Below are 12,856 nucleotides of genomic sequence, written 5' to 3' on the forward strand. Positions count from 1 at the left end.
CTGTTAGTTTTCAAAAATAGTCTCCGTTCTTCTCTTGGTCTTATATCCATGCACCAGTTTGAAGAACAGGCTGCAAGAGGCCTGATGTGCTGCTGCTGTCTGTCTGCTCCAGGCCTTACTGTGTAACACTCAGAAAGTCAAATCAACAATTTTATGTCAGCCAGCAACTAGCCAACCACAGCCCTTGATTACATATGCATAAAGGGGAATAATTCTTCAGCTGAATCTAGCCTAAATTATGAACCCATTTGAATCAAGTGCTGAATTCTGATGATTGTTAAAAGCCACTAAGACCAGGAAGTTTCACTAAAGTGGTAAGTTCACTGATAGAGTGTACTTTCATAAAGGTGAGTGAATCTCACTATGTAGAATACAAACTTGAAGACTAGCCTATGCTGTTGTTGTATCTTGAGACTGAAAAGTGTCATTGTGAATTAGTTTTCTAATTAGTCCAGTTTAAGTATGATATGTTTTAAGAAATCTTTTTTTTTAAAGATGTGATGTGTGAGAGACTGGCAAGCAGCCTTTATTTTTTTAATATGGAAATTGTGTTAATAATCTGTTCCTTTATTTTCCATTAATAATTGCCTAATATCCTGTGTAGTATGGTAGATTGTTTTTCATAACAATAAAACCTGATGAAAAATGTAGTCAGTCCATTACCTTAGAAAATAGGTACTATATTGCTTTTCTTATAGGCAGAAAGATATTCTTATCCATGCCCAGTAAGACACTCATATGGAGAATATTAAAACATAGATTTCATGGTAACATAATTAGGAATTAAATAATATATGCATTAGTATTTTCAGAAAACAATAATTCTTTTTCTTTTCCTGTAGAAATGTGTGATGAGGTTCAGACCCCCAAAAGAGGGGAATAATGAAAACCAGGTATGTCAAAATACAAGTGAGAACTCTGTATCTCTAACACAACATCTTTCACCGTACTCTCGAATTAGTCCCTAGTAAGTATTAAAGGCAAAATGGTCGTGCTCTAATCAACTGCTTAGAAATATAAAACTATTAGAGATTTGCTCTTTATCTTCATCACATCATGTGTAAATATATTGAAATGGATTTTTGACTAACTTAGCTTTAGAGATGGAACAAATTATATACATGTGTTTGTATCTCTTTACATCTTGTAACCTGGAAATTACTATCTTATCAAAATAGATATGGCACTGAATAAATGGTAGTTGACTAAGTATATATGATCCACTGGGAATATTGCTCAATTTTGGGATCAAATAGGAAATTTCATACCCTCCAATGAAAATTTTGCAAAAAGCCTGCAAAAAACAAAAGGAACAAATCAAATAAATATATTAAACTTGAACTCATCTTCTTCCTTTCTTCTAATTGGTAGAATTACAGGTGTGCATCACCCTGCCCTAATTAACTTACTTGATTTTTACTCATCCATTTAAATCCTGTCTAGTTTGTTTTTCTAAAAACATGGATATTCCATATAGGTATTCAGATATACAAATGGAGCAATTCAGAATGCTATTTTCACTTTCAAAGGTGTCCAAAGTATAGTAATTCTCCTTAATTTTTTAAATTATTCATTTGCTCTTCCCCACTCATTCTCACAGGGATCATTTTCCTTAGAAAGCATTTCAAAGACTAGCTTTTGGTTTTACTTAACTGTTATTACGTTGTTATTTGTATTGTTCACAATTTCTGCCATTATCTGAATATTTCTTTTGTCATTTGTTTATTGGATTTGCCCCCATTATCTTTCTATTTTCTTTATTTGAATAATTAGCTCATTTTTTTTGTTTTCACCTTTTTGTTTCTTATATGTTTTAATAGGTACAACTGACAAACACAACCTACATAGGCAGGAAATGACTTTGTGTACCTCAGCATTCGTTGTCACTTATTTCTACGTATTTCTTAATTCAGAGTGAGGACTCAAGAGTGAATGCTTGAACTTTCCAGTCTTTGAATACTGTCACAGATGGAGTTCTTCCTGAGGTAGATTTTGTGAAAACACAGTAGAGTTCATGAGAAATACTGAAACTAAAATATCACTTTTATTCATGTAGAAATGTTACTACATACAAACAATGTTTTGGTTCATTGCTAATCCTTATTCCTAGAAAAGGAAGAAAAGAATTTTTTTGGGAGGTCCGGTTGTGGGGCCTGAACTCTGGGCCTGGGTGCTGTCCCTCAGCTCTTCAGCTCAAGGCTAGCGCTCTACCACTTGAGCCACAGTGCAACTTCCGGCTTTTTTCTTTTTGCTTATGTGGTGCTGAGGAATCAAACCCAGGGCCTCAGGCATGCAAGGCAAGCGCTCTACCACTGAGCCACCTTCCAAGCCCCCAGAAAAGAATCTTTGAATGAATAAAAAAATGACAGGTTTGTGATGCTGATTCATTTAAACTTATGTGGATTGTTTTCTAGGATCATGCTGTCATTCAGAAAATATCAGAGAAAAAATTCAAGAGACTTTCATATTTGTGATTATTAAATAAAAGAACTATAGCTTACCTTATCAAATAGTACCATTAGCCATTTGTCCTGATTACAGTGACCTTATCTAGTTTCAGATTATAAACGTCACATTGTTTATCTTGCAATTAAAAAATTAAATTAAATTATATCCTGGCTGTCAAGTCAATTTGTTTATAGATGTGTTGCTTTTACTTGAAATTATACACGTAAAGCTTGATCATGATATCCAATGTCACTTAAGAACTTCTTTCTAATTTTAATGTGTCTATTTAATTATTCTTAAAAATAGCATACCAGAATATATATCACATATTTATATATACACATGCACATATGGGCACACATGTAAACATACACATATACCCACACTTCCACATACATACCTCAAAGAAATACCATGCTGTCATACCCTTGTTTGCAAATAAATTTATCATTTCAATTGTATTGAAAAATTATATTTTAAATAATACATAGTAGCATGTTAGTGTATTATACTGCATAGTGTACCATATTGTTATTTTCAAGCATATTTTCAGTAATATGCTTTAGTTCTATATGACGGATGTTTCCATGTATCTCATAGCATATCTGTATTGATAATGTTACTCTTTTTTTGACATATAAAATGGGTTTGGGTAATAGATTTTAAAATTAAGACCTGGCTTTTTCACTTAGATCATCTATGCAACTTTGTTGTTTGTGGATCTGTTGTGTTGTGATGTTGATGAGAAAAATGTACTTATATGTAAGACATTTTAAGGGAAAAAATGCCATTTGCAAAGGTATATAAAAACTAGCAGTATTTTGATTTTCCAAAAATTATCAGGGTATATCTCTTGTAAAATATAGAGAAACAACCTGGCTAATCATATTTAATTATTCTTGGGAGGTCTTTTCACTACTCTTTTTAGAAATTGAGATATTTAGTAATATCAAAGGATTTGGAAGAAGTATGGGCTAGAGGGCTTAAGCTCATAACTATTGGAATTATTTAGAGGTTTCTATTTTTGTTGTATTTATTTATTTATTTATTTATCTATTTATCTATTTATCTATTTATTTATTTTTGTCAGTCGTTGGGCCTGAACTCTGGGCCTGGGCGCTGTCCCTCAGCTCTTCAGCTCAAGGCTAGCGCTCTACCACTTGAGCCATAGTGCCACTTCTGGCTTTTTCTGCTTATGTGGTGATGAGGAATCGAACCCAGGGTCTCATGCACGGGAGGCAAGCACTTTACCACTGAGCCACCTTCCCAGCTGTTGTTTTGTTTTATTTTGTGAGGTTCTGGGGGTTTAGCCTGGGTTTTACACATGCGAGTTAAATGCCCAGTCTATCCTGAGCTCCACCTCCAGTCCAAAGGTTTGGATGACAGACAACAATTTGATTTTGTCATATATTAAGAAAGTTCAAATATCTGCAACTAAATGCCATTATTATTTAAAATACTCCTTCCAGCCTATAGTCCCAGCTGCTAAGGAAGGATACAGGACCCCAGCTAGCTTCACAGGAACAGTCTCTGAGACTTTTATCTCCAATGAACCATCAAAATGATGAAGGTGGTGGTGTGGCTCAAGTGACTATCAGCCTTGAGCAAAATAGTTAAGGGACAGACACCAGATCTCCAGCTCAAGCCCCAGTACTGGCATATACACATAAAAATGCTTCTTCTGATGCTAGATACTTGTTTTATGAACATAATCTTTTTCAATAACAATACGGGAAAAAGACTACAAAATCTGTGTGCTGGTAGCTTACACCTGTAATCCTAGCTTCTCAGGAGGCTGTTTTCAACTGCATTGCACTGTGTTCAGTTAAATAGACTGGCTTAAAGCCAGTCTGGGCAGGGAAGTCCGTGAGACTTTTATCTCCAATAATAACTCAGAAAAAGCCAGAAGTGGCGCTGCAGCTCAAGTGGTAGAGCGTTAGCTTTGAGCAAAAGAAAAATAAAACCCAAAAGACAAAAACTAAACTCATGACTATATTTCTTTCACTTTTGCCAATAAAGAAATATTTATGATCATTTATTATTCACAAATATATGAGCTGAGGAAAGAGCCTCATATCTCATTAAGAGATGTACTTACAGTAAAATTTTGCACTTACGTGTAATGCTTAGTTAACAATATTATAATACCTCTATCAAGCTTTTATTATGACTTACTAATAATCACAATGTAATTTTAACATACATTTCCAACATTTCATCCTTTATACTCTTCTGCAATACAAAACCATTTAAATTTATTTTACACAGCTCTGTGGTTTAGAAGAATATAGAATAATCAAGGCTTTCAAATCGAGGAAACATGACTTCAAGATAAAGCTCCATAGGAGAACCATAATAAAAATTCAATTTTAGACTGCAAATATTCTATCACTGTAAAATTTGTTCTTTATAATGGCTCTTGCTAAATACCAAAATTGGGTTTAACTTCCTTTGGATGCATCTACAATATAATTTAACTATATTATTACATCATTGAATTCAATCTAAAACTTGCAAGACAATCTATAGTTTTTCAAAATTAGCTTTAAGATATAGCAGCCATGGGATGTCATTTACAGAGAGAGAGAGGCTCATCTGTGGGTAACTTCAGTGGCTCATAGCATTCTAGCAACATGCAGTTAAGGATACATTAAATTTGAGATGAGCAACAGTGAAATACATCCAAAAATAAAATAAAATAAATCTGAAAAAAATAATACTTTGGAATACCAGCGCTCAGCACAGCTAACCACACCTCTCCATGTTTGTATTTCTTCCCGTGAGATATCAAGAGACTGGAAATATAGCTCCTACTCTTAAGGGAAATTATACAATGCTTTTATTTTTTTTGTGTCCTAATAGAGTATGTATGTGTGTGTATGTGTGTGTGTGTGTATGTATGTAATTATTCACTTGTGCGAGTAATGAAGCTTGAAGTCATGGACTTGGGATCTCAGTTAGCTTTTATCTGTTTGTCATGCTGGTGCCTTACCACTTTAGTCAAAACATTCTCCACTTTCAGCTTTTTTTTTTTTTTTTGCTGATTAACAGGAGATAAGAGTTTCAGGGGTTTGTCTCCACAGACTCTCTCTGAACCTGGATCCTTAGATCTGAGCCTCCAGAATAGACTGAATTATCATCTTTGAGCCACTGGCACCTGACTGAAGGGAGTATTCATTAATATACCTGCCTATGGCTCACATGATGTTCCAGGGCACTGTGTCCAGCCCATAGAAAGGTGCCTGAAGATAGAAACGGTAGACATAAGTCATGGGTGTCTGTCGAGCCTCTGAACTGTGGCTAGAGCATCCAAGGAACTGAATTTCTAGCTGATACAACTTTAATTTTTGGAATCAAAAGATCCATGTGATACTTGGCTACCATATTGGCTAGAGGATCTTTAGCACATTGTGGCTTTGTATGATTCAATATTTACTATTGATTAGAGCGCAGGCTGTATATAAAGTTCAATGTTAACTTCAAGAAAGCTAACACATTGCAAATGATATCCATCTCATACTTGTAGAGCAATAAAACTATTGTATAATCATGCAATACATGAACCAGCTTTGTATAGAGTTTGCAATTTTATTTCAACATTCTTTCTTTCACTGACAATATCTACTTTAACCTTTTTAACTCTTCTTGGAGCCTGTTTACCATTTGTTGTTTCTGCCATTAATGAGTTCCTGTTATTGACACACATTATCTCTCTACATATACATATATACATGCGTATATACATATATGTGTATATGTAGAGCGAAAGAGAGAGAGAGAAGTACATGTGAGAAAGTAGTGCTTTTTAAATTCTTAAACAATTCTATGATGTTATGTCCCAAGTGATTTTGCTTGTTATTTGCAGAACTCCCATTCTCATTATTTGCTCCTGTAATATGACTTATAAGCAACTTCTGGTTTAGCTCTCTGTGTGATACAATTCTTATTCATATTTGCTAAAGGAAAGGACACAGATTTTAGAGTCTGGTCTTAAAAAATTCCAACTCTACCACATATACTAGTGTACAGTCTAGAAAAGTTATGGAGGTAAATATAATGGGTATTTTCTAATAAGACTTCTAGGCTCAATTAATAACATGTCCTACGTACCTTCTCAGCCTCGGACCAAGGATCACTAAATGTTCAATGGAAGCATGTTACCTGCTTTGCAGGTAATGCACATATATACATACAGGTCATACACACACATACACATACACATACACACATACACACACAAATAAGTGAAACAACCAGAAATATTACATATATTCTCAAAGAATTTTTCTCACACTTGAAATTAGAAAGTAGAAAGCCCTAGTAAAGTGAAATTTATTCATCAAAGAAAAGGTAGAGTTTAAACTCTGGAAGAGTAAAGAGAGAAACCAACAAACTAACAATTAAGACTTCTGAAGAGTCTGGGGTAGTTAGTATGGGAAGTAGAGAATGGAGTGGGAGAATATTTAGCTGGGAGAAGCAATCAGATTGCAGTTTATTAAAAAAAATTCAGAATGAATTCCATTGTGTATATATACCACATTTTCTTGATCCATTCATCTACTGAGGGGCATCTGGGTTGGTTCCATATCTTAGCTATGGTAAATAATGCTGCAATAAACATGGTTGTGCTGGTAGCCTTACTATAGTCTTGTTTGTGATCATTTGGGTAGATGCCCCAAAGTGGGATTGCTGGTATATATACACAATGGAATTCTATGCCTCCATCAGAAAGAATGACATTGTCCCATTTGTTAGGAAATGGAAGTGAAGTAGGCCAGGCCCAAAGAAACATAGGTCCCATGGTTTCCCTTATTTGCAATAACTAGTATATGTCTGAAAGAGCAGAAACGGTAAGATAAGGTGATGTTAGCCGAAATAAACCCCAAGATAAGGACGCAAATGGTTTTTCTTTCTTGCTATTGTTTCTAACATATTTATAAGATGATTTCTTTGTTGTTTTGTGTGTCCCTCCCCCACAGTATAACCCCTGCTTTCACTGTATTTAATGTTGGTATAATTTGTGGAGGGGAAGGGAAAAAATTGTTTAAATAGGAATACAGGTGGACCCATTGCAACAATGAAATGTACAAGATGTTAGGTCGAAAAATGAACTTTACAACTTTGGTGCAGGGAGGGGGGGGATACAAGGGGGGGGCCTGGGAGATGGGAAGGGATGGAAAGGGGAAACAAAGAAGGAGGTGACAATGCTTGATAAGAAATGCATTCATTACCTTGTTCATGTAATTGTAACCCCTCTGTATGGTCACAATTTAAAAAAATCCAGAATGACCCAGAGGACACTCTTCTTTACCAAACAAGCAACTTTGAGGTTTTGAATAATTGACTTGGGCACTGAAATAACTAGCAAACCACCAACATGAGAAGATGAAATGTATCAGAGATGGCAGATGATATATATTTCCTGAATATAATGGCCTCAATCTTTTCCACTTATAGTTACTATAATCGAGGCCATTTCTTATGCTAACTGAATGATGAGCTGTCAACTGGCATGGAGCAAAAAAAGCACATGAGATTTGCACACTACCTTCAGACTACCTTCTGCTGGAAAAGGACTACCCAAACTTGCTGCACAGCAAAGACATGTTGAAAAGATGAAGTCACGTTAAAAGGACAGTAAAATGTGGCATTGAAAAAGAAGCTGATTCAAGAGGAAAATGCATGAGCACAAAATGAGCTGCAGCAATCAGCTCCCCAGGAGATGGAAACCTAGCAGCAGAAGAATTCACAAAATTGAGCAAGAATTGCAGAATGTAGAAATATCCATGTGCAATTCACGATAGGAAGCCCATATCTGTTAAGGGCCAAAATTAATGCTTTTGTTTTAAAAGAGGAATGCTTCCAAAAGAATCATACATCCTAAAACGAAATGGAAGAATGCTGCTGAATCTTGAGATAGCTCAAAAGGAATTTTCTAAATCAGTGAGCAAACTAAACCATGTACTAAAATCTCCTGGAATGTTCGTTGAGACCCTGGGCTGGGTCCAATCCCAAGTTTCTAATTCTGTGGTCTGAAAGTTTTCATCAAAAGTTTTCTACTGTTGATACTTGGTCTTGGAGAAACACTATTCTAAACTAATCTTGGCTGTGGACCCCTGGCAGACCTATTCAATCTCTGTAAGTAAGGTGGGCGCAGTGATGTTTTTTTCTAGTTATCTCACATGATTGCAATATACTTAGGGTTGACAGTCATTGTAGTGAGAAAACTTTTTGTTTTCTTAAGAGTGCACACAAAACAATAGAAATATAGGTTCGAGCTGTTCAGAACTTTCTTGTATCACCTATATGAGTCTGAAATAAACCTTAGGTCATGGCTTCAGGGAGAGGAGGTTGTCTGGGAAGGCAAGGAAGGGCAACAGCAGCAAATTGCAAACAGAGAGCAGATGAAATCCAGAAATAGGACATTTGTAGATCATAAAATAAACAAGAGACCTTAACATAGACTGCTACATAAAATGATTGAAATAGAGAATTTCCCCCCACCCTGAAAAGGGCTGCAAGCAAAAGAGGAAAGAAAAGTCTTGGGAGGAACCACAGCTCACCAGCTGGTGCTCCCTGAAAATAGATTTGCATCCTATGCAGCAGACAGACGCTGGCAGTCTCTACCCCTCCGAAATTCTTAGCATGCTCCCTTACTACCATGGAAGGCAATCATGCTAGGAGAGTTCTCATAGTCTAACATCTTTAGCTGGATCCAGAAGACCCTGCACTCCTTGTATCTCTACAGTTTGATGTCCCCACTTTCACTGGTGAAACAAATGGCCACTGAAAATCAGTGTAGATCCAGAAATCTGGTTTTCATTTGAATGCAGAGTCATGAAAACACACGTGCTTTGGAGGGAAGTGTGAGCTGGGCTGCAAAGGGAAGCTAAAAATTGTCTGTGGAGTTGTAGCCCCAACTCTGGTAAAATGAGAGAGTCGCTGCGTGAATATGGCAGGGTGCTAGGACTGAGAACTACAAAGTTATGGCACATGAAGAGCATCAGAGCTCCAGCTTTGCCCAGGCACCAAAGACTTCTTTGATTTGATTGTTGCATACACTGTCAGAGAGCCAGAGAAATGTGGGCTTAGCTGGTAGAGGAGGTTGTGGGAAGCTATGAAAGTTAAGCTTGGTGGCGAGCATGGGGGGAGGGAAGTGGCAGGGTGGGGAGGGAATCTATATATACTCTTTTCTTTAGCAAGGAAGGAACACTGACTGGCATTTTCTCTTCTTTTCTTTCTGCTGCTGTTTGTTTTTATCTTAGTTTAGTTTTGTGAAAGTGGTCATACTACTGGAAGTAATGTACAGATTCAGTACAAGCACCCTCAAAATTCCAATGACATTCTTCAGAGAAATAGAAAGAAGGAAATCTTAAAAATTATGGGGAAGCACAAAATATCCTGATAATCAAAGCAATCCCGAGTAAAAAGAGGAGTAGCTAGGGATGTCACAGTATTGAACTTCAAATTATACTACTGAATCATATCATATACTACAGAACAAAAGAGCATAGTTCTGGCATAAAAGGCATGCCATAAAATGGAATAGAATCAAGGGCCTAGAGCTAAGTATGATGATGCATGCCTGTAATCCCAGCTACTCAGGAAGCAGAGACAAGAGAATTGTGGTTTGGAGATTCAGCCTAGCTAAAGTTAGCAAGACACTACAATAACAAAATATAAGAAAGAAAAGAAAAGGGCTGCTAAAGCGAGTCCTTGCCAGTGAAAACAAGACTCTGGTTTTAACTCAGCATACCACAAATAAAAGAGGATCCATAAACTGTTTCCATTTGTTTTTGCAGCATAAATAGATTCCTCTTATTCTCAGAGGTGATGTTTAAAGGTCTCCAGCAGATACCTGGAAACATGAAATCATGGTTAGTAGCAAATGCTCTCACTTTTACTCGTATTCATATAAATGATAAAGTTTAGTTAATAAAGTAGACATGGTAAGGTATTATCAACAGCTAGTAATAACATAAAACAACAGAAAACATACATGGTAGGGAAAAGTCTCATCGTACTCAAGACACAAGACAGCACAAGATTACATCCCATAGTAGGCATTTGAAACTTTGCAAATTGTCTCTTTCTGGGAGTTCTCATTTAGTATTTTTGGGATTACAATTGATTGCAGGTAACTAAAAGAAAAGAATGTGAAACTACATGCAGGAGTAAACACTTCTTTTTTTATTATTAAATACTTTTGATTTTTCTTCCATGATTGTATCTCACTACTTTTGAAGAAATACAGATCATATTTTAATCCCCTACGTGTTCTGTATAAAATAATTGCTTAAAATGAGAAAAAACCTGTTGAGCATGATCAACTTCAGCATGTGTCATAACCTGGTAAATATATAAAGGCTGTGCCTTTTCTTAGTGCCTAAAACCTTGCCATGGGAGTTTTTACTTCTCCAGAAGATTCTATGTTCAATGGCTTTACTGTTTAGCAATCTACAGTCTGAGGTCACATGGAAAGAAGGAGGTAACATTGATCAAAATTCAGTGTACTCATAGACTGATATGTTGAATTGAAACACCTTTATATGACAACTTAAAGATGATAAAAATAAATTCTAACAAGAAAAGATACTTAACTGTGGTGTAATTATCATCAATGGCCAATAGGTGGCTCACTCGATCACATAGTAAAATAATTATTTGCATAACAACCATTTCCAGAAAAATGTGAGCTAGGAGGAAGAAAAAAAAAAAAGCTATCCTTATATTTGCTGAATAGTTAAATTTCCTCTGTTCTTGTTGTCTCTGAACTTCTGACTCCTAGAAAATTTTATAGACAAACACATAGGAACTGCAATTCTTTAAAAAAATATTCTTTGAGTAGTTGTATGAAGGAGGTGACATTTAACAAAGTAGTTTGTGCATTCAATGCATCTTGATCAGTGTCAACCCCTCCAACGCTCTCACATTCTCTCCTCTTAACCTATACCCCACTTGGATGTGCCCATTTCCTGGTGCTGATTTTGTTGGGCTCTGACCCAGTCTTTCTAAAAATTACACTTTTGACCTCTCCATAGAGTCTATTATACTTCAATTAATTCATTTGTAACCACTTGCATACCAACCAACATGTTTTACTTACAGATTTATAGGTACTTCTAGTTACCACAAATGAGGGGAACCATGCAACATTTGTTTCTCTGGGTCTGGCTTATTTCATTTAAAATAATTTTCTCCAATATTTCCATTTCCTTGTGAATGGTATATTACCATTCTTTCCAATAGATGAGTAAAATCCCATTGTGTATATACAACACATTTTCTTCATCCATTCGTGCATTAAGGGACATCTTGGCTGTTCCATATCTTGTAGAATTGTGTGAATGTATATGTTTGTGCTGGTAGCTTTAAGGTGGTCTTGTTTGTGTTCTATTGAATAAATACTCAGGGGTGGGATTTCTGGGTTATAGGGTAGTTCTACAGCTAATATTGTGAGGAACTACTTCCATACTGTTTTCTAGAGAGATTGAACAAGCTTACATCCCAACCAGCAATGTATTAGAGTTCCTTTTGGGCAACTTTTTCACATGCTGATAAGAATGATAGTGGCCATTCTAACTGGGATGAGGTGGAATCAATGGTAAAGGGTAACAAGGAGGAGCCAACAATGCTTGATAAGAAATGTACTCATTACCTCGCTCATGTAATTGTAACACCTCTGTATGGTATTTTCACAATAAAAAACTTATTAATAATAAAATGTTGTTTTGATTTGCATTTCCTTTATGGCTAGAGATGTTGAACATTTCTTCATTTCTTTCTCTCTTTCTTTCTTTCTTTCTTTTTTTTTTTTTTTGACAGTCATGGGGCTTGAATTCTGGGCCTGAGCACTGTCTCTCAGCTCTTCAGCTCAAGGCTAGCACTCTACCACTTGAGCCACAGCGCCACTTCCGGCTTTTTTCTTTTTGCTTATGTGGTGCTGAGGAATCGAATCCAGGGCCTCAGGCATGCAAGGCAAGCGCTCTTCCACTGAGCCACCTTCCCAGCCCCATTTAATAATTTTTAATATGAATATAGCAAAAAAAAATCTGGTTGTATTTCTTATATATATATTTATTGTAAAAATACTGTACAGAGGGGTTACAGTTACATGAGTAGGGTAATGAGTACATTTCCTATTGAGCATTGTTACCTCCTCCTTTGTTTTTCCCGTACCATCCTTTTCCTCCCCACCTCCCCACCTCCTTCCTCTCCCCGCATCCCGTGACATTTGAAGTTCATTTTCAACAGTGTCCTGCACATCTCATCATCAGAATGGGTCAACCTGCATCAGAATGGGTCAACCTGCATCCCCATTTAAGCATTCCACTGTATCCCTTCCCCTCCCCAAATTACAAAAATTTGTATACAACATGCAGATTACTAGAATCACATACAGTGAAAA

This window comes from Dipodomys merriami, unplaced genomic scaffold (genome assembly GCF_024711535.1).
Source record: "Dipodomys merriami isolate MVZ:Mamm:240054 unplaced genomic scaffold, mDipMer1.0.p SCAF_7, whole genome shotgun sequence".
Classification (NCBI taxonomy): Eukaryota; Metazoa; Chordata; class Mammalia; order Rodentia; family Heteromyidae; genus Dipodomys; species Dipodomys merriami.